The sequence below is a fragment of the Trichomycterus rosablanca genome, chromosome 10 (genome assembly GCF_030014385.1).
Source record: "Trichomycterus rosablanca isolate fTriRos1 chromosome 10, fTriRos1.hap1, whole genome shotgun sequence".
Classification (NCBI taxonomy): domain Eukaryota; kingdom Metazoa; phylum Chordata; class Actinopteri; order Siluriformes; family Trichomycteridae; genus Trichomycterus; species Trichomycterus rosablanca.
Genome location: NC_085997.1, coordinates 12,709,143 through 12,731,569, shown reverse-complemented (window position 1 = coordinate 12,731,569; position 22,427 = coordinate 12,709,143). Strand labels below are relative to the sequence as shown.

Genomic DNA, 22,427 nt, shown 5'->3' with positions numbered 1-22,427 from the left:
TTTCCGAACATTGCCGATGTTTGCCGATTATGATTTCCCCCCTCTGAGTAAAAGTAAAAAATCCTAGAGCAGCTACGAGTCTCGGAAAAGTCGCTCCCGCGAAAGGCCTACCTCACATCAGGAAGATTCAAAAATTTATGTTTTGAAAAGCTTTTATCACATACACTTGGAAGTTGTTTCTATAATATTTTACATTACGTTTGTTAATATTATACCTGTTTTGGGGGCGGTTTTTGACATTTTGTTTATATTCCATGGGACAATGCAAGAAGCCGGGAACTCAAGTTAAAGCAATGGCTGGACAGCAGACCACCGATTTCGGTATGAGCAGCTGGAAAGCCCCTAGAAAGCCTGGGGCTTTGTACCGGCTTCATTTTAAAATATATTTTGCTTTTAAAATAGTACATTTGTATGTTTCGTTTTAAATAGAATATCCTTGTGTTTTAAAAAGCATAAAATTTTTTTTTAATAGTTGTATTTTTTAACTTTATGTTTTAGGCCACGCAAAATGTAGTGTTGAGGATTCGTAACTTTCACTAAACATTTTGCTTAATCTTTTTTAATACAGTGAATATTAATAATGTAAATGCCAGTTGTAAACACCATAGAGGTGGTAATTTTTGATTTTATGTAATTTGTCGTCGATGACAACTGTATGTTGTAAACCTGCCAGTTAGAACTATTCTGTTTATTGATTTTCTTGCCTAATTGTGTGTCGCTATTACAGTGTGTTATAGACAGTTTGTCTCTTTATTTTTAATTAGATATAGCTTTTATTTGTGTTTTTCTAAGATCTCACTTAGACTGATGAAGAAGGTTAATGCACAATATGGCGACCTTACAGTGCTTTGTAGCGCGCACAACTCCGCCACTAGTCATGTTCGATGCCGGAAAATGAATCGATTCCGAATTTGATTCCAGGATTTGTGAATCTTACGAATCGGTTCCACTAGTTGCTTACACAACAGTTGGTGATTATCAAAAACTTACAGGTAGGCCAAACTTCTGTGCGTAGGTCTGTCGAAAATATTGCATAGTCGACTAATCGTGGTTATTTCAGACCAGGTTTATTTGCATCGACAGCTAAAATCACATTACGAAATATGTCCCATCTGAAATATGCTTTCAGGTACTGTTTGTTGAAAAATAATAATTTGGCAAATAATAAACAGAAAGGACGATTAAATCTTCATTCATAATATAATGTACATTATCTCCAGTAATGTAGTCACCAGGTTCTTGACAGGCCTGTTAAAATAAACTGAATAATACTATAACATTTATACACATTATCATTATTTGTGTCCAGCACTTTAGAGATATGTCAGTTTTATTGCTTTGTTATATAGTTTTGTTGCTTTGTTATATAGTTTTGTTACTATTAACCTATTTTGCAATATATCTTCCTGTTCTGTGTAGTATATTTTTCTCCCTTTAGAAACAACTCCTAGTACTACTTTTTGTGTTGTAAAGCTTGAGTCGACTCCTGGTTCTTGGAATCAGCTGATCAATTCTGGTATCGACTCATAGCCGTAGCTTACAACAACAGCCATGTAAAGAAAATGTCTTCACGTTTTACTAAATAAAATATAGAGCGCGTAAAGCTGCGTTTAAGAATATACGATTTGCTCAGATAGATATAAAAGACGAAATGTATCAAAATGCTTTTTATTATTTACTGCCTTTCTAAAAGTGGGGGTTATATTTTTTAGATTTACGTTCGTTGGTGTAATGTAGTCGAGCTACTGTAGATACATTTCAGAGCCTGTTTTTATTTATTTAAAAACTTTGTTACTGTCCATTTTAACATTTTTATCTGGATTAACATTACATTGAACCTTTATATGACACAAACCTTATATAATGCGGTAAAATCGAATATGCTTTATATTGATCACATTTAATTAAAAACATGATAAACACTGACGTAGCATATAACATGCTAACGTATCCTAAATAAAACATTCTGCTTTATACACCGCATGTAAAATTAACGTTATTGTCTGAAATTCAGCAGTGTAGAAAGTCCGGCTGTGTCCCAAATTACATCCTATTGTACTCGATAATATGGAATGTAAGTGCACTTACAGTGCTCTGGTTACGTGCTCGGTAGTGCAAAAGATGCGATTTTAGACGCGGCCCATGTTTAAGCGAACAAGGGAAGGTTTTGTCTACGCTGTATATACTGTAGTTAGCTAGGCTACCAAACAGTTGGTGTAAAATATATTTCTGCTTTAGGATTACAATTCAATAAAACAACTAAAACAAAAAACGACTAAAAATCGACTACATTTCAAACCGACTACCTCTGATAAACGTTAGCACACAAAGGCTGTGTCCTGAAATCGTCCGTGTGCAGTAATGTGTGTTATAGTACAAGGCCACAAATTTACACGATGTTATTATAATATCAGAGTTGGCAAAAAGTAGTAGATATTGTCTTAACTTCAACACTTAAACAAAAATGAGTCATTTGGCCAAATTAATCGACCAAGTCTCCGTGTGCTAATAGCTAGCAAGGCTAATGCTAGTTAGCTTGATGAATTGTTCATTGTGACTAGCTAACGCTGGCTGGAGTTTTAGGCTATTTATAACGTAATATTTCTGCTCTTTATACCTATGTAGCAGTTTTACCTATGTAGTAAGTCTATATAATTAGAAACTAAAAGTTTGTTTTTATTAGTTTCTGTTGAGTATATACACAATTTTTACTAAATGACCACAATTTGTGGACATTCAATTTCAAAACCACTGGCCTTAATACAGATCTGCCCTTTCCCCCCTTTGTGACTAACACTCGTGTCCACTGTTCTGGGAAAATATCTTTAAATCTTAGTGTGTGGCTCATTTAGTCAAAAAAGCATTTCTGAGAGCAAAAGAGCATGAGTCCAGGCACCGTTCTCACTTCTCATGAGGCTTGGCTCACAGTCATCTCTCCAATTCATTATACTCCAGTGGGGTTACACATTTACATTTTTAGCGTTTAGCAGACACCTTTATCCAAAGTGACTTACAGAACAGTTACAGTATACAATCTGAGCAATTGAGGGTTAAGGGCCTTGCTCAAGGGCCCAACAGCTGCAACCTGGTAGTGGTGAGGCTTGAACCAGCAACCTTTTGATTATTAGTCCAGTACCCTTACCACTAGGCTACGACTTGCCCACATTTTGGGCTTTGTGAATATTTTTTCCTGACCAGACCTTGATGTTATAGAGCTTACTTTGTGCAGTGGCACATTAATGCTGAAACAGTGGGCCTTTCCTAAACTGTTGACATATTTGATTCTTTTCACTTGTTAGTAATGGCTAAATTACCAGATCTTATATCATATGTATAATTTGAGACAAAATTATGGCAAACTTGTAAGAACAACCAGCTAACTCTCTATGCTTCAAACTGCTTAATGGTTAACGTACTGATCAAGTTAACCGTCAAGTTACTAATATTATGTCCTTAAGAAAGGCCCTATTAAGTCACAATTGTAAGCAGCTTTGGATAAAAGTGTTAAATAGTATAGCATATATACTGTTATTAGAATAATTTTACTGTTAGACCTAATTTAGCTTATTGTTAATAACAAAGAAAACTTGAGCTACCTTCACCACCTTAAAATGAAACAGTATAAGGGTTAAAAGTAACTTACGTCATTAGATATCTCTTGAGAAAAACAAGTGTAGTATGTGTCACACATTTTAACAATATATTTTTACTGGACTTGTTCTGTAATAGGTAAAAAAACATGTATTTTGGATGTTTCAATTATCTATAAAATTTTACTATAATACACACACAAAGCGACTCACATGAACATCTGATTTTTAAATTCAATTTAACAATTGTTAACAGGTCTAACAATTGCATTATAAAATGCAATTTCCAGCTTTGCAGCAACAGTTTACGGAAGGCCCTTTTCTGTTCCAGCATGACTGTGCACAAAGCAAGGTCCATAAAGACTTTTATAAAGGTCTATAAACCTTGGTTTAAATAAACACCAGTGGCCTGCCCCATTAAATGAACTGGAATTTAGATTTTATATATATATATGGAACATCCATGAGCTTGCCACCAGCCTGCAATCTCTATACCCAGGCGTAGCAGTCTGGGTTCTTTCAGGGTGGAGTTTGCATGTTTTCACTGAGTGAGTTGCCTGTGAGTGCTGATTTCTTCATGTAAGTTAGATAAACTGGAAATACAAAATTGCCTGTGAGAGTGTTTGGCATTAAACTGATGAATCATGTGGAACCTGAATGTGTGTAACAAGTGTAACAGGTTTTTACATGTAAGTTCAAGAGTATGGTTTTAAAAGGTATTGTTCCTGTTGACATATACATTTACATAATTTATCACAGTACAGTGTAATAAATGGAAAAACAAGTGGAATTATTTGTATTATTTGTATTACAATTATTAGCTACAATACATCACAGGCCTTTACATCCTTTCTATCAGGTAGGAATATTTTAAGTATCTGTGGAAGGCTACATGGTTTAAAAATAAAGTCTGTCTGGGTTAAAGGAAAACGAACAGCCACTCATTTCCCAGCTAACAATATGAAACACACACTCTCCTAGAATTTTCTTAAAAACTTCTAAATGGCTAGGCTGACCAGAGCTGAGATCTTGAATACATCGTATCTGCCTGCCTGTTCAGATAGGGGTGGGATTAGGTCGGGTGGGGACTCTCTCAGACTAGTGCGATTACGACCTCTGCTGGCTGGTAGGTGGCGCCTGCATGGAGATGGGAAAGGAGTGCGGTAGAAGGTGTGGCTCTCCGTACACAGCGCTGTACTGCACTGCACTCGTCAAGTGTAGGTAATAAGATGTTCGATTGCTGTGCACGTGTGGGAGGGGGTGTGGAGCAGCCTCGTCCTCCCCAATCAGGAGCAGGGACCAGCATTAGTGAGAGGATGATTGACGGGCAGAAATTGGATGCACTAAAAGTGGGGGGGGGGACTTCTAAATGTCAGTTTTAGTCTAACCGTTCATTAAGTAAGCATGGAAGAATAAAAATGGTAGAATAAAAATGGAAGAATTCATGGTTCACTGAAAGACTAGATTAGATTAGATTAACTGGCCAAATTTTATTTATTTGGCCAAATTAATTGTACTGAGTGCATTTTAGTCCAATTGGAAAACAAGTAATTGGGCTGGTTTACTAAAACTCACAGAAGTAGCACAGCATTACTGTTTTGTTATAAACTGCTGAATTTCCCCAAATCAGGGGGGTTGGAGAATGTGCACATACAAAAGATAATGTAAGATATAATATTTGAGCCACTCGGGTGGCGCAGCGGTAAAAAGACACGCTGCAACCAGAGCTGGATTCTGAGTACCTGGTATCGAATCCAGCTCTGCTTCACCGGTTCGAAGTTGAGTGGCTGTATGAGCAACGATTAGCCGGTTGCTCAGTTGGGGGGTGGGACAAAGAACCGAATGTGGGTCTCTCTCTGTCGATGCGATTTACGACCTCTGCCGGCTGATTAGAGGCACCTACACAGGAGATGAGGAAGAGTACCCTTAGGGTGTGTCTCTCCGCATGCAACGCTAGGTGGCGCCAAACTCATAACTGTGTGGGTGGCAAGAATGCATCCGGCTGCTGCTCATGTTTCGGAGGGGATATGGGTTAGCTTCGATCTCCTCGGTCAGGGCAGGGTTCGGCATAGACAGAGGAAAAAAATAATATATACAGTATATATAATATTTGGGATTCAACACTTCAATGGTTCATGCAACCAAGTGTAATACTGTATATAACAAGTAATGTGAATTCTTCCAGTATAAACTAGTAATAACAGAGCTCTGTTAATACCTAAAGATTAATGATCTACTTTATACTGAGGTTCTTTTTAACTTTCTGTATGATTGTAGCTGTATGATTCTATGACACTATCACACACACAAACCCCAAAGTTAAGAAAAATTTAAAATCCAATAAATAGAAGCTGTGATTTGTTAATTCTCTCAAACCTTTACTTAACTAAGAATTGTACAGTCAAATAACATTGTTTTGGTGACCAACTTGATTGTAATTTGTAAATATAAACAAGTTTTGAATGTGATGCCTCCAACACTGAAAAAATGCCCTCAACTTGAGAAAGTTTGGACAAAAACAAAATAAATAAGTGAAACATTTAAAGAAAATTTAAGTTACATTATGAAACATTCCACAATAAGCAGGAGAATTAGTAACGGGAGGAAATCATGATTGGTTATATGCAAATATGGGTCGTGGCTCACCACTTTGTGCCAAACTTCATGAAAGAATTGAGAGAAAATAAATCTACTGGTAAAACAACATCAACACTGCTCAAAAAATTAAGGAAACATTTAATCGTCATAGTATAACACCAAGCCAGGTAAACCACAGGAATTGCTAATTTATTACACTTTTTATTTGGTTCGAATTAAAGTAACATTGGCGGTGGGTCAGTGATGATCTAGGGTGTTATATTCTTGAAAAGTTGATCAAACCTCCACGTGATAGAACAGTGATTTCTTGACTGTTTTTAGGTACTGTCAGAGCCACTGTCAGACCTTACACTGATGTTTGTTTGTTACTCATTACACAAGATTCATCAGTTTACAAGTTTATATCAAACAGTCATGGATAATTTAGTATCTTCAATTCACCTCACTTGCATGTCTTTGGACTGTGGGAGGAAATCGGAGCACCCGGAGGAAACCCATGCAGACACGGGGAGAACATGCAAACTCCACACAGAAAGGACCCGAACCGCCCCACCTGGGGATCGAACCCAGGACTTTCTTGCTGTGAGGCGACAGAGCTACCCACTAAGCCACCGTGCCGCCTACACTGATGTAATGGGCCCTAGGTTCCTCTTGGTACACTGATGTAATGGGCCTTAGGTTCCTCTTGGTACACTGACGTAATGGGCCCTAGGTTCCTCTTGGTACACTGATGTAATGGGCCCTAGGTTCCTCTTGGTACACTGATGTAATGGGCCTTAGGTTCCTCTTGGTGCAGGACCGTGCTACACAAGGAGGAACAAAGGGTAATTAGATACTAAAATTGCTTAAGTGTGTGTATGTCCTGTAATGGACTGGCAACTTGTCCAGGGTAAAACAGAGGATGAATAAATTAATGATTTTTAGTGATTTTGAATCCAGGCCCCAGTGTTTTAATCATTTTTTTAAATTACATTAACCACTGTTTCTTGACACTACACAGTTTGTAGCAGTAAAAAATTTCAACTTAAATTTTTTCGTTTATCGAGATTTGATAATGTGATTTAAGTGTTCTCTTAACTGTATTGAGTAATACATTTCCACGAAAAAAAGAGAAGCATGGCGGGGGAGAGATTTATTTTATCCACATTCAGACTCCAAATAAACGAAATGTAATTTAAAAGATGTGTCTGATATGTTTTTGTCATTATTGTGGACACAATAGCCCAAACAAGCTTTTACCAAAAATATTACATCATGGTGTATACAGTGGTGTACAAAAAATAGCAGTCCAACACCATTAACCTGATTTTAGTAGAAATGATATTTCTACATAGCAAAAAAAGTGTAGTAGAGTAATGAAAACAAAACAAACCCAACAATTAGAACATGCATGCCACTCATTCTGAGTAATCAAAGCATTGATTGAAAGGGGCTTGTTCAAAATAATAGCAGTGAGGAGTTTAATTGGCGAAGTCATTCATTCTGCAGAAGAACGGGTGTCAATTTTGGCCCTTATTTAAGGTAGGAGGGTGGCAAATGTTGCACAGGTTGGTCATAGCGCATTTCCTTCTGAAATACTGGGTAAAATGGGTTGTTCCAGACATTGTTCTGATGAACAGTATACTTTGATTAAAAAGTTGATAGTAGAGGGAGTAGAGGGAAAAACATACAGAGAAGTGCAGCAAATTATTGGCTGCTCATCTAAAATGATCTCAAATGCCTTGAAGTGACAACCAAAACCTGAAAGACGCAGAAGGAAGCGTGGAACTACTGTTCAAATGGATCGAAGAATAGCCAAAATGGCAAATACTCAGCCAGTGATCACCTCCAGAAAGATCAAGGAACATCTGAAGTGACCAGTGAGTACAGAAGATGATTAAGTAAAGCCAATTTACCAGCAAGAACTCCTTGCAAAGTCCCGTTGTTAAGAAACAGACACGTCCTAAATGGGTTCAAATTTGCCAAGGAACACATTGACTGGTCCAAAGAGAAATGGCTCAACATTTTGTGGACTGGTAAAAGCAAAATCATTCTTTTTTGGTCTAGTGGCCGTAGACAGTATGTCAGACGACCCCTGAGCACTGGACAATTCAAGCCAGAGTGCACTGTGAAGACAGTAAAGCATGGTGGTACAAAATGATGATATGGGGATGTTTTTTATACCATGGTGTTACGCCTATTCATGGCATACGAGGGATCATGGATCAGTTTAAATATATCAGAATACTTGAGGAGATCATGTTGCCCTATGTCAAAGAAGAAATGTCCTTAAAATGGGTGTTTTAACATGACAATGACCCAAAACATCTTGATTACAGACAAACAAGATTGAGGTAATAGAGTGGCCAGCCCAATCCCCTGACTTCAATCCCATAGAGAACTTGTGGGCTGATATCTGAAACGTGTTTTTTTGAGGCAAAACCCAAAAATGCAGAAGAACTGTGGAATGTAGTGTAATCATCCTGGACTGGAATACCTGTTCAGAGGTGCCAGAAGTTGGTTGACTCCATGCAACACAGATCTCAGAAAAAAATTGTTATGCCACTAAATATTAGTTCAGTAATTTAAAGTAAAGTGAAACCTGAAACATTTTTTTCAGTTTATACATACAATTTTTAAAGAAAAATGCTGGCACTGCTATTATTTTGAACAGCCTAATATTCATTTTTCTTAACTTTCTGTAAAGGATTAACACAAACTGGCAAACTTGTTAATGTTTTGATTTAGAATTGAAAGTGTAGTATTTTCAGTGCATTTGCATTTATGGAAATAAAAGTTATTATAATGATTTTGTGCTTTATTCACTTTTTTTAAATCACTGCTATTTTTTTGAACACCACTGTACTGTTACAGTAAAAAGGATTGTGTTCCATGATTAAACGTCACAAAATTAAGTAACTAACTGCCTAAAATGTTATTATATTGAGACTTGGTATATATACACTATATTGCCAAAAGTATTCACTCACCCATGTAATTGAATTCAGGTGTTCCAATCACTTCTATGGCCACAGGTGTATAAAACCAAGCACCTAGGCATGCAGACTGCTTCTACAAACATTAGTGAAAGAATGGGTCACGCTGAATCACGCTTCTACATCTGGCAATCCGATGGACGAGTCTGGGTTTGGTGGTTGCCAGGAGAACGGTACTTGTCTGACTGCATTGTGCCAAGTGTAAAGTTTGGTGGAGGGGGGATTATGGTGTGGGGTTGTTTTTCAGGAATTGGGCTCGGCCCCTTAGTTCCAGTGAAAGGAACTCTTAATGCTTCAGCATACCAAGAGATTTTGGACAATTTCATGCTCCCATCTTTTGGGGATGGCCCTTTCCTGTTCCAACATGACTGCGCACCAGTGCACAAAGCAAGCTCCATAAAGACATGGATGAGCGAGTTTGGTGTGGAAGAACTTGACTGGCCTGCACAGAGTCCTGACCTCAACCCGATAGAACACATTTGGGATGAATTAGAGTGGAGACTGTGAGCCAGGCCTTCTCGTCCAACATCAGTGTCTGACCTCACAAATGCGCTTCTGGAAGAATGGTCAAAAATTCCCATAAACACACTCCTAAACCTTGTGGAAAGCCTTCCCATGAGAGTTGAAGCTGTTATAGCTGCAAAGAGTGGGCCGACATCGTATTTAACCTTATGGATTAAGAATGGGATGTCACTCAAGTTCATATGCGTGTGAAGGCAGACGAGCAAATACTTTTGGCCATATAGTGTACATACAGGAGAGAGAGAGAGAGAGAGAGAGAGAGAGAGATGTTTAACATTACAACGTCACTAAACCAGTATTAAAGCACAAGTCTGCTCTTAACTTATGTCTCTTTTTGAATTGTGTATTTGACAGAAAGCTGATCTTTTTGACACTGTTGGCATAAGAAAGATACGATTTTTGTAATTGAGAGTGAAATGGGACCGCCAGGTTTGGCTTAAAGGAATAATTGGGTAAATAGCGTCACCGTGTGGCAAAAATAAGAACTGCAACATTCTTACAAAACAACGTTCTGGCGTGTTGAGGAGTACACTGTGAGTAAAAGGTTCAAAAACACCTGATCACTAATTTACAAACATCCAAAATATGCTGCACTATGGAAGTGTTGAGTATAGCATGACTTTTTAACACCCTTTTTGCAATTATTTATATTCTAATTTATTTTATAGAAAGATTTAGGTGGGCATATTGATGGTTTTATAGGATGAAGGTTGCACGCAAAGTAATTCATTTTCAGTTATTGTCGGATATTTATTTAAAAAAAAACATTTTAAAAATATGTACAATGTGGCATAAAAAGATTTAAAATAAAGACTTATAATATTCATGAAAAGTACCTGAAATTATTGTTGGAAACTCCAATTACATCCAATTACAGTACCACACTCAAATACAATAAGCTCTTTAGAACCCATTCTTTCACACATTTTTTGTAAATGTAGATTGCATCGCTAATATATACACCGATACACCGCCATAACATTTAAACCACCTCCTTGTTTCTACACTCACTGTCCATTTTATCAGCTCCACTTACCATATAGGAGCACTTTGTAGTTCTACAATTACTGACTGTACTCTATCTGTTTCTCTGCATGCTTTGTTAGCCCTCTTTCATGCTGTTCTTCAATGGTCAGGACCACTACAGAGTAGGTATTATTTAGGTGGTGGATCATTCTCAGCACTGCAGTGACACTGACATGGTGGTGGTGTGATAGTGTGTGTTGTGCTGGTATGAGTGGATAAGACACAGCAATGCTGATGGAGTTTTTAAACACCTCACTGTCACTGCTGGACTGAGAATAGTCCACCAACCAAATATATCCAGCCAACAGCGCCCCGTGGGCAGCGTCCTTTGACCACTGATGAAGGTCTAGAAGATGACCAACTCAAACAGCAGCAATAGATGAGCGATCGTCTCTGACTTTACGTCTACAAGGTGGACCAACTAGGTAGGAGTGTCTAATAGTGTGGACAGTGAGTGGACACAGTATTTAAAAACTCCAGCAGCGCTGCTGTGTCTGATCCACTCATACCAGCACAACACACACTAACACACCACCACCATGTCAGTGTCACTGCAGTGCTGAGAATGATCCACCACCTAAATAATACCTGCTCTGTAGTGGTCCTGGGAGAGTCCTGACCATCGAAGAACAGGGTGAAAGCAGGCCGATAAAGCATGCAGAGAAACATATGGACTACAGTCAGTAATTGTAGAACTACAAAGTGCTTCTATATGGTAAGTGGAGTTGATAAAATGGACAGTGAGTGTAGAAACAAGGAGGTGGTTTTAATGTTATTAATGTGGTATTTAATGTTATGGGACACCCCATGAGAATCAGTGATGTATAAAGTACCTGAAGGCCGTACTTGAGTAAAAGTACAAGTATCTTACCAGAAATTTACTTAGATAGAAGTAAAAGTCACCTTTTAGAATATTACTTGAGTAAAAGTATCTGATGTTTAATGTACTTAAGTATCAAAAGTAATTTGATATAAAATGTACTTAAGTATTAAAAGTAGAAGTAAAAGTAAATGCTGTTAGTATAAACTGAAGCGGTCATTTTGAAAAATATGAAGATTGTTCTTTTAAGCCTGTAAACCACCTTAACAACCTTTTTTCTTTCTTCCATCTAAACATGATTTGTGCCAATTCATGATTATAATCAGCTGTTGACAAAATGTTTAAATCAGCTGTTTAAAATCACGTCATTATTTAGTTTTTCTTTTTTTTTTACCTTATTATTAGCTCTAAATTGCCCTGTTCCAACTTTTTTAGAATGTGTTGTAGGCTTAAAATGCATGTACAGTATGTGTAGGTTAAGAATTGTAATGAAGTTGACCAGACAAAACATAAAATATTTTGGGTTCATATAAGATGTCAATGTACATGTAAGAAACTGTGTCTTTGTTATTTGCATTTTCTACACGGTCCCAATTTTTTATTTGGGTTGTACATTCAAGTCATAGATACTGTATATCTCAACAACCTATAACCACTGAACTTTGTCAGAATAAATTAATCGTAATTAATTAATTATATTTAAATAATCTTGTTTCGGCCAGATCTACTCCCTGATTGGCATGTGTTAAACTAAAAAAAATATTGGTATTCATATTAAAAAAAACACAATTTCTAACTTATGTCAGCTTGAAGCAGCAGCTGAAAAATCATCCATGAAAAGCTGAAATGTTAAAAACTAGTAAAAGCAAAACAATAATGTTCCTCAACACCATGAATGTTTCCTCTGTCGGTGTAATACAGAAGTTATCTGAGGAAATATTTGTGGGCAGGTGAGTTTTTATAAATGATTGTCAAGTCTTCATGTCTGCACTGAATTAATTACTAACAAATGTAGTGAAACGTTTTATTTGTGGTTCGAATGTAATCGAAAATGGTAGCTAGATATCTGAACAATCTCAATGCTAATAATAAGAAATAAAAAAACGCATGCTGCGGTTTTACTTTATTAATCATTCTTAACTTACATCAGTGTGTTTGGTGAGGTTGGACGGGGAGCTTCTGATATGCCGGTATTTCCGTGTATTTGGGTGAACAGAGCGACGCGCTTCACTCAGAACGCGAATGTTTGTTTGCACATGCGCAATAATGTGTTTAACCACCGATCTAACTTAAAGCGCAGATTCGCCAAACATGCATGCAGTCTGTCACACATCTCACATCATTTAGCTGAAAACAATTCTTGTCGTTTTATTTTGAAGTAACGAGTAACGAATTTACATATGTGAAATGTATCGGAGTAAAAAGCCTTCATGACCTTGTTACCTGCTTGCTCTCCCTTTTAGTTATGCTGTAATATTTAGGGCTGCCGGAGTCTAAAACTCTCTGTAAAACTGTTTTACTCAACTAGCATTGTACATTATTAACTACATTTTTTGTTGTTTTACTCCAAAGGCATTCTGATGGAAACCTGTTCACCCGCCGAGGTTAAGGATTAAAAGTCGAGACTGCCGTGACAACGATGCTGCTCCTGCCGGATGTGACGGAACTGGAGTAATTGCACCAAGAATGACAAGAAATCACTACAGACTTTATTGAAGACTAGAGCGAATAACAACTCTATTATTATTTATTTATTTATCTATTTATTACCAGTTATAACTTTTAGATAATTTCATTCTGTGTTTGTATGCTTTGTGTAAATCGTGTATTCATTTAAAGTATCCTCCAGGCCACCCAAGAAGGATGGGCCCTGCTGAGTCTGGTTCCTCTCAAGGTTTCTTCCTGTAATTTTCAGGGAGTTTTTCCTTGCCACAGTCGCCCTCGGCTTGCTCAACAGGGGTTTTTGTATCTGTTGGTCCTGGATTTTGTAAAGTTGCTTTGAGACAATGTCTATTGTAAAAAGCGCTATATAAATAAAGTTGACTTGACTTGACGAGTAAAAGTACACATTTTCTTTAGGAAATGTAGTGGAGTGAAAGTAAAAATTGCACTTTTAGAGTACAGATACTCCAAAAAACTACTTAAGTACTGTAATGAAGTATTATTACTTCGTTACTATACACCACTGATGATAACCTTTGTCTTTTTGAACATATTTAAACAGCTAAACATTTGAGCTTTGTTTGAACAGTACTGAGAGATGGAGCTTATATAACTAAACAAATAAAACTGAACAAATTACTTTTAAACACAAGTTGTAAAATGTAATGAACAAAAATGAAAATTTATTGTGAGGAAAAAGTTAGGACATCCTTTGCTCTAATAGCTGGTATTTCCCCCTTTGGCTAAAATAATCTCAATTAGACGTTTCCTATAACCATCCACCAGTCTCTGACATCGACTGGGAGAAAGTTTATGCAGAATTCTTTCAGCTGTGTGAGGTTTGAGGGGTTTCTTGCATGCACAGCCCGTTTCAAATCACCCCACAGCATCTCAATAGGATTAAGATCCGAGCTTTAACTTGGCCATTCCAGAACTCTCCATTTCTTTCTTTTGAGCCATTCCTTGGTGGATTTACTGGAATGTTTGGGCTTGTTGGCATGTTGCATTGTCCACCTCTGCTTCAGCTTCAGTTTTTGGACAGATGGTCTTACATTTTCCTCAAGCACCCTCTGATACAGTGAAGAATTCATCGTGGATTTTATAATGGAGAGCTTGCCAGGCCCTGCTTCTGCAAAGCAGCCCAAAACCATGACATTTCCACCTCCATGTTTCACAGTTGGTATGAGGTTCTTGTGCTTAAATGCTGTGTTGGGTTTGCACCAAACATGTCTTCTGTTACTGTGCCAAAATCATTCAGCTTTGGGTTTATCTGTCCAAAGCACATCCTGGTCTTTGTCTAAGTGTTCTCTGGTAAACTTTAGTCTTGGCCTGATGTTTTTTTTGACAGCAAGGGTTTCCTCCTTGCACACCTAACATGAAAATCAAACTTGTGCAGTCTCTTTCTGATGGTAGATGCATGTCCCTTGCTATCAACTGTGGCAAGAGCTACCTGTAGGTCCCATGATGACATTGTAGGATTATTGGAGACTTCCTTACGCATCTTGCAGTCTGCTTTAGGACGGCCTGACCTGGTCATGTTGGCAGTTGTTTTAAATGTTCTGCACTTATTTAAATGTTCTGCAATTATTCTCCGGACAGTGGCTGGAATGGCTGATTTCTAATTGTTTTGAGATCTTTTTAAATCCTTTCCCAGACTCATATGCATCTACAACCTTCTTTCTGAAGGCATCAGAGAGCTCTTTAGATCTTACCATGGTGATAACACTCACTTCAACAATCAAGAGCAAACCAAACTAATGTCTGAGGTTTAAATAAAACTCCAATGTTCTCTAATGATGGTCTAATCATTGCAGCTGATGTGGTGCACCTAATTCTAATTTTAGACATTTTAAGTTGTAATAAATGAATTTCCATTTTTGTTCATTACAGTTTACAACTTGTGTAAAAGTAATTTTTAACATTTTTATTTCTTTAGTTATATAAGCTCCATTTCTCAGTACTGTTCAAATAAAGCTCAAATGTCCATATGTTTAAATATGTTCAGAAAGACAAAGGCTCTCACGGGGTGTCCTAACTTACTGTATATATAAAGAAATTCTAAAGGCCTTGCATAACTGTCAAACATATGGAAATAAAAATGGGCCACTAAGTTATCATTAAGACATACAGATATAGAGACTTCAGTCATTAACAGCCAAGGTGGAATAAAATGAAAATACATTTGAGGAGCAACAGAAGTCAGTTTTATGCTAGATTACATTTATTTGGGTATTTATTTTGATTGGTTTCTTTTAACAACCAGCTCATTCTGGTTAGGCTTGTGGTGAGTATGGCATGACCTAAAACACTACATTTTAAATTCAAAAGGGCACCACTTACTTTTACTTTGGCCAAATTAGGGCAGCCAGTCCGCATTCTACCTGGTTTTAAAACCAGTGGGGAAACCCACACAGAGAATATACAGAACACTGCAAGCCAGTATCAAACTCAGTCAAAAATGCATGGTGCTAGGTTGCACCCTCACTACTGTGTTAAACAGTTACCAGTGTGGACACCATGCATTAAGGGATTTAAAATAAGAGGAAATTATGTCTACGTCAATGCTTAAATTATGTAACAAACACATACAGATTGAACTATGCATGAGATTAGAAGCCCAGGTGTAAGAGAACTTGCTTTGGAACAGTGTAACTACAAAAACCCATTTTATATGGAAAAGTAAAATTCTAGGGGGCAGTGCAATGGCACAGCAGGTAGTACTGGCTCTGCATATTATATGGGCACGAAGGGCCCTAGATAGGGAGGTAAGAAATAACCCATTGAACCACACTAAAAGAGCTGGCAGAGATGGGAGAACCTTTCGGACAAACAACCATCTCTGCAGCACTCCATAAATCAGACCTTTATGGAAGAATGGCCACTGGAAGTCACTGTTGAGTAAAAGACACATGACTAGCCACTAGTCAATGATGTTCTGATCTAATCCCTTTCCTTCAGTAAAACATGGTGGTAGCTATCGGTGAGGCTTTTACCTTTAACCTGACACTGACCATACAACCAAAACAACACAGGAGTAGTCTTGGTCCTTGAGTGTCCCAGCCAAAGCCCAGACTTCATACATCAGTGGAGAGATTTAAAGAAGACAATTCACAGATGCTCACCATCCAATCTGACAGAGCTTGTGTCATAAATAACGGGATAACCTGCCCAAACCCAAGTGCGCAAAGCTTCTAGAGACAAAAAAATTTCCCTAATAACTAAATACTGAATAATGACGCAATTTTTTTACTGTTTAAGTGGAAAAATAAGTTGATTTACATCCCCCCCCATCCAAATATTTTTTATGAAAACAAAAACCAGTATAAAGATCAGATATTAAACAATAGCCAAGTAATAAATGGAAACTACATAAAGAAAATAAATAGCAGTTTAAACTGGTCTATAAGTCCAGTCTTTATTGGTTGTAAAGACACACTTAAACACATGCAGACGTGCAATTAATGTAGTTACAAATGTGCCACCATACCTCAAAATGTGGCAGTGAATACATCTGCATTATATCTGTATTTCACTGAAATGAAACCTAAAGTATCTTGGATATACACCGATCAGCCATAATATTAAAACCACCTCCTTGTTTCTAGACACATTGTCCATTTTATCAGCTCCACTTACCATATAGAAGCACTTTGTAGTTCTACAATTACAGACTGTAGTCCCTCTGTTTCTCTGCATGCTTTGTTAGCCCCTTTTCATGCTGTTCTTCAATAGTCAGGACTCTCGCAGGACCATCACACAGCAGGTATTATTTGGGTGGTGGATCAAAACTCAATTAAGCGTCTTTGAGTATCTTGAAAAGCGCTATATAAATAAAATGTATTATTATTATTATTATTATTATTATATCAGCACAACACACACTAACACACCACCACCATGTCAGTGTCACTGCAGTGCTGAGAATGACCCACCACCTAAATAATACCTGCTCTGTGGGGGTCCTGACCATTGAAGAACAGGGTAAAAGCAGGCTAGAAAAGCATGCAGAGTAACAGATGGACTACAGTCAGTAATTGTAAAGGCCATGCAATACAATAAATGACACAAAGGAACTTATGCCACTTAATTGATAATCTAAGTCAGGGCCGGCGCTAGGGGGGGGCTGAGGGGGGCATTGCCCCCCCAAATTGTGTCTTTGCCCCCCCAAGCACAATGCAAGCAACGGCTATTTTTAAAATTATCTCTGAACCAATCACAAAAATGCATTTTGTTTTACAGTGTGAAGATATTTCCTTGCTTATTCCTGATTGGCTCTTTGAGTCATATAAAAATCGGCAGACTGCCCCAAACAGTTCAGTTCGGCAGTATATGTTCTGTTAGTGTGAGCGAGAGGCAGGTATACTGGTAAACACTTTTTTTTTACAGAATTAGTATTCTTTTGTTTTCTTTATATTTTAATTTCCCAATAATATAAATATTCTCACTCATTCCTATTTCCACGTTTGAATATTCTCAGTCTGTGTGTAGGTACATTTGTCAGCTTTGACTTAAATTTGTATTAAAGCCTTTCAAGAAATAGAGTTGTTCTATTAGTAATGGCAATTTAATGAAGGGGGCGTATTAAAATGAAATACAATTAGATAATCTTTTTTCTCCATTTACATAATCAACATGTATTTTTTAATCATTGGGTTTTAAGTTTAAGTTCGAAAACATGCATTTTTATTTCTTTACCTCATACATCACTTTAAGCCAGTATCAATAGCTTGGCTGTCATCATTCATGCACAAATCAAGCCTTGAATATATTTCTGGCTTCAAAAACATGACTATCAACATGCCCCCTCATTAGGTTTTACTGCCCCCCCAAGCAAAGCAGTCCAGAACCGGGGCTGATCTAAGTTAAGGTGTTTAAATGTCTCACCCAGCAGTTTTCAGAAAACTCACATTAAATGAGTTTGCAAATGATGTTTTTGGACAAAAATTTCCTTAAAGGTGTCTGTAAGCTACAAATTATTTTACAGACTGTTGATACCAACAAGGGCAACATGACACCAGCTGTATTGTACATGCCTTCGTGTCAGGGTGGACCTGTTAGTTTGAAATAAGGAGCCACACACTTTTAATTACTGCCATAAGGTAGCATCATAATCTGGATGCTGTAGGTTTTCTTCACAATTCTTATTAGAAAGCACACTGATAGATGTAAAAACAACCAGCGGAAACTAGACGTTCTGGTGGGTTTTGTGGGGTTTATGAGAACAGGCTTGTACACTTTTTTTTAACAAGAAGAGTACAAGCTCTTCCTGCAGGAACTGAATGTTCTCTGGTGATGTCACTGACACCATGGCGCGTGTGAGTGTGCGTAAACACGTGCGTGCACATGTGTACACGAGCAGTAAGAAGCAAACAGTCCACTAGGGGGAAAGAGAGGCGTAAACACTACAGCGAGAGAGAAAAGAACGCCTTTCCGCAGGCCTCAGCTCATCCAGCACTCAGCAGAAAGACAGTCAAGCCTGAGAAACTAATTCAACTTTTTATTTCTGTTTATTGCTTGTTACAAGCGTATAAATGTTTAGCTACAGCAAAGTGTGTACTGGTGGGGTTGCATCCTTCTGTTATACTGTGTGGGGAAAATAAACATTTAGTGACTTTTATTAGTGCTGTTTAATATACACTGCTCAAAAAATTAAGAGAACTCTTAAATCACACATTGGTGTAACAGGGCTGGACGCACCTTGCTATTGAAGAGCTAGGTGAATCCACACACACCTGCAAGATTGATGATATTGATCCTATGCTGCAAAATCAAGGTAGAAGAGTTCTAGACAAAAAAAATACAAAAAAGGTGGCCAAATTAATAAAAACAAACTCATAAATGAAAGACATTAAAGCATCCTCTACCCACAGCGGAGAAAGTGGATAGAAAAGGCATAGCGCAAAAGTAAGAACTAAATATTACAATATAAAATTTTTGCTGCTCTGGCCATCTGCAACAAACCGGCTCTCAGAAATAGAACAGACATGAAACTGTCAGAACCTGCTGACTCAGCTATGCTTGAAGTGGTTTTATAGGTGGGTCTGTTTAGGAAAAGGACGTCATGCCGCTTCTGGGGCAATCCACTCTCCACAGCCCAAACTGCTGCAAGACAAGGGAAGTTCCCATAAAACAAAAGAAAGCTGACATTCCATGTCTGTGTAAAACTGGACCGGACAGAGTGATTGGACAGCACAGCTTCAGAAAAATGGAAATGTGCAGACAAAGGAGCTGGCAAAAGAAAAGGGAGAAACGTGATACATCTGGGGAAGGGAACTTCCACATGGAGCGAATCAATGCTCATGAGGCACAGCTGATTGTAAATCATAAGAGATTGATAGATCACACATTACTGCACCACTGTGCCCTATCTGCCAGCCAAAATAGGCAGCGCAGTGGGACTCGACTCCTATTGTGGATCAGCTGCTGAACAACAATTCAGCAGGCACCATGTTACAATCAGATCTAAATGAACATATGATTCAACAAATTCACTGAGATACACTGGCTGATCCAATCTGCAGGAATTTAATCCTGACAGTTCATCCATTGGACCAAAGCAGGTCAAATTAATTTACAATTGGTAATGCTTCCTAATTGGACAGATTGATATTCCCGAAGTTTAAGTGTCTGGGTGTTAATGATGATTGTGTTATAAGTGTACCTAAAAATTTTGTGTTGTTTATGAACATAAACAAAGATGTGTTTTAATTAACAAATTAATTAAAGTACAAGTATTTTGGTTCAAAGCCATTAGTAGCAGTTACAGCTTTGATACATCTTTGATTTTACAAGGTTATGATGGTCCTTCTGATGGACTGGCAAATTCAAGATTGTGTCACATGTTGGTAAGCACCTTATGACAGAGGCCATATGAATTCGCCTTTTGCGGGGGAACAGATGCAGTCGGCTACTGCACACGTGTTGGATGGGGCCTGTGTCAGTCTCGGCTCTCCTCAACCAGGGTGGAGATCAACATCAGTAAAGAGTAAGCATAATCGGGTAATTGGATATGACTAGATTGGGATGAAAGTTGGGAAAAATGAAAACAAGAACGAAAAAAGAAATACACAAAAGGACACCAAACCAAGGCTGCAGCCTGAAGCGAGACTTAAGAGTAGAAAAGACAGGCAACTGAAAACCAGACAGAGGAATCCAGCAACAAAGAATACAGAAAAGCTCACATGCCTTCCTCGAACCATAACTTAAGAACTGGGAGAACACCCATGACCACCACACACAGGAACGCCACCTCTGTTTACCAGCTAGAAACCAAAAACCTGGAGGAAGCCAGGCAGTTCACCAAGTCCAACCCTTATCTATGCATATTATGCATATGCAAACAAACAAAAAATGAATGAACAGGACTAACAAACAAACAGAGGCACAGGGAGTCAGAGGACTCAGTCACGAGATGAGTTTGAAGCACACTTGTTTCCCCAGGAAACATTTGATTAGGAGCAGAAAATGGTTTGAAGTGCAGTTTAAAGAGGACCACAGTTTCCATCAATCTGTACTGTCAATATGTTTGGGTTTGTTGTCTTGTTGAAATGTCTATATTTAGTTTCCTAATTGTATATTTGTATGCCTAAGGTCAATTAGTTAACACATATAACTTGGTTTTAATTGTCCTTCAAATGAGATGTAATATACCTGTAATATACCTGTACCTGTAATATATTCCAGTACATCATGCTCCAGGACATATTAAAGGACAGTTAAATCTCATTTGGTGCCCAGTAGCGCAGTGGGATAATCCTCAAGCACACCAATGCTGAGATTCTAAACACCCCGGTTTGAATATCGGCTCCTCTACCGGTCAGCTGGGTACCATCTAGCAGGCACAATTGGCAGTGCCTACAGCAGACAAAATTGCCCACCGAGACTGCTGTGTTGGAAAAGACCGGACTAAGTGGGTGGGGTCTTCAAACTCTGTGCAAGGACCTGGGTTAGCAGACTGAGGCACCTGTGCAGAAGTGGATGAGCCCTAATGTGGGAATCCACCAAAGCACGAGCGTAAAAGAAGGGGTTAAGGGATTGTGCATGCGTCGAACGCATACCCTCCTCAAACGCATACCATCCTCGAATGCAATCAGGATCCTCAGCAGCAGAAGACTGCTATGCTAATGCATATATTGCATATATTTGACATACATTGCCACAAGAGTTTTTTTTTTTTTGTATTTTACCCCTTTTTCTCCCACTTTAGTGCATCCAATTTCTACGATTCTACGATTCAATACGATGTATTCGAGATCTCAGCTCTGGTGAACAGCGTGTGTTTTACCGCTGCGCCACCTGCGCGGTGCCACAAGTTTTTATTTCCTTTGTTATTTTTTTCCGGCTTGGAACATCATCAGGTGCCTGTTGCTTTGATATCCCATGTGTGGTTGTCAAAGCTGTTTGTAATTCTGACTTAATCACTTCAGAGTCAGAATTACTTTTCATGTGCTGTCCAACCCATGCCTTAATTATAAGCTGGAAGTGGAGGCCTGCATTAACACTGGAGGCCTGAATTAACAACTTTAACAGAATAAACCACCAAAATACCATTATATAATAGATACACTTGGTATTATTGTTCTATAAAATTAAAGAAAATGACAAATATTTTTGTATAGCAGTTATTTACTACTTGCATTTTAGCAAAATAGTCAGGCCCAGTGAGCTTTGTCGTGAAGTGAGACCATTAAACATTTAGAAACATCCCTAAGCTGTTCCAATTCCTGTCTTTCTATACCAGCATATCTCAGTATGCCTCTGATTGTTTAATGTCAGTTCTATCTTTACTCTCTCTCCATAAAAATGTTGGGTGTCTGTGCCCACCTACCACTGCCATTCAATTCTTTTGCTTTGGTCTGTTGCCATTGCGGCTCCCTGGCATCTTGCCATACAGTTCTGACCATCTGCCTCCATTTTTTTTTTCTCTCTCCCTTACTCTCCGTTTTCCTATTTCCTCCTTTTTTGGCATCTACTTGGCTCCCCCCTGCTCTCCGCATGGCAGCTCATGTTTTTCTCTCGCTGACTCTCAGAGAGGGATCTATTTAAAGAGGCATGACAGGAAGGAAAGCCTGAGCCTGCTGATGACGTACTAAAACTGTGCAGTGGATCACAAAAAAAAACAAAATAAAAAAATTAATTAATTGTTGCTGTTGATGAAAATTATGAAAATAAATTGCTCTGTCCCTTACTGCTAAAGACATATTGCTACTTGCTCATCCTGCCCTGCCTGACTTT

The 22,427-nt window shown here is 38.1% G+C and overlaps 2 long non-coding RNA genes across 2 annotated transcripts; one reads left to right on the top strand and one right to left on the bottom strand.

The window, feature by feature from the left end:
* Window positions 1-53: 53 nt before the first annotated feature.
* LOC134321784 (uncharacterized) lies at window positions 54-13,584 on the top strand. The gene is made up of 2 exons (XR_010013919.1): window positions 54-321; window positions 13,104-13,584. It is a non-coding gene; the product is annotated as an uncharacterized LOC134321784 (long non-coding RNA).
* Window positions 13,585-18,694: 5,110 nt separating this feature from the next.
* LOC134322171 (uncharacterized) lies at window positions 18,695-22,172 on the bottom strand. The gene is made up of 3 exons (XR_010013957.1): window positions 22,021-22,172; window positions 18,891-18,977; window positions 18,695-18,776 (listed from the first exon to the last, which is right to left on the bottom strand). It is a non-coding gene; the product is annotated as an uncharacterized LOC134322171 (long non-coding RNA).
* Window positions 22,173-22,427: the final 255 nt, after the last annotated feature.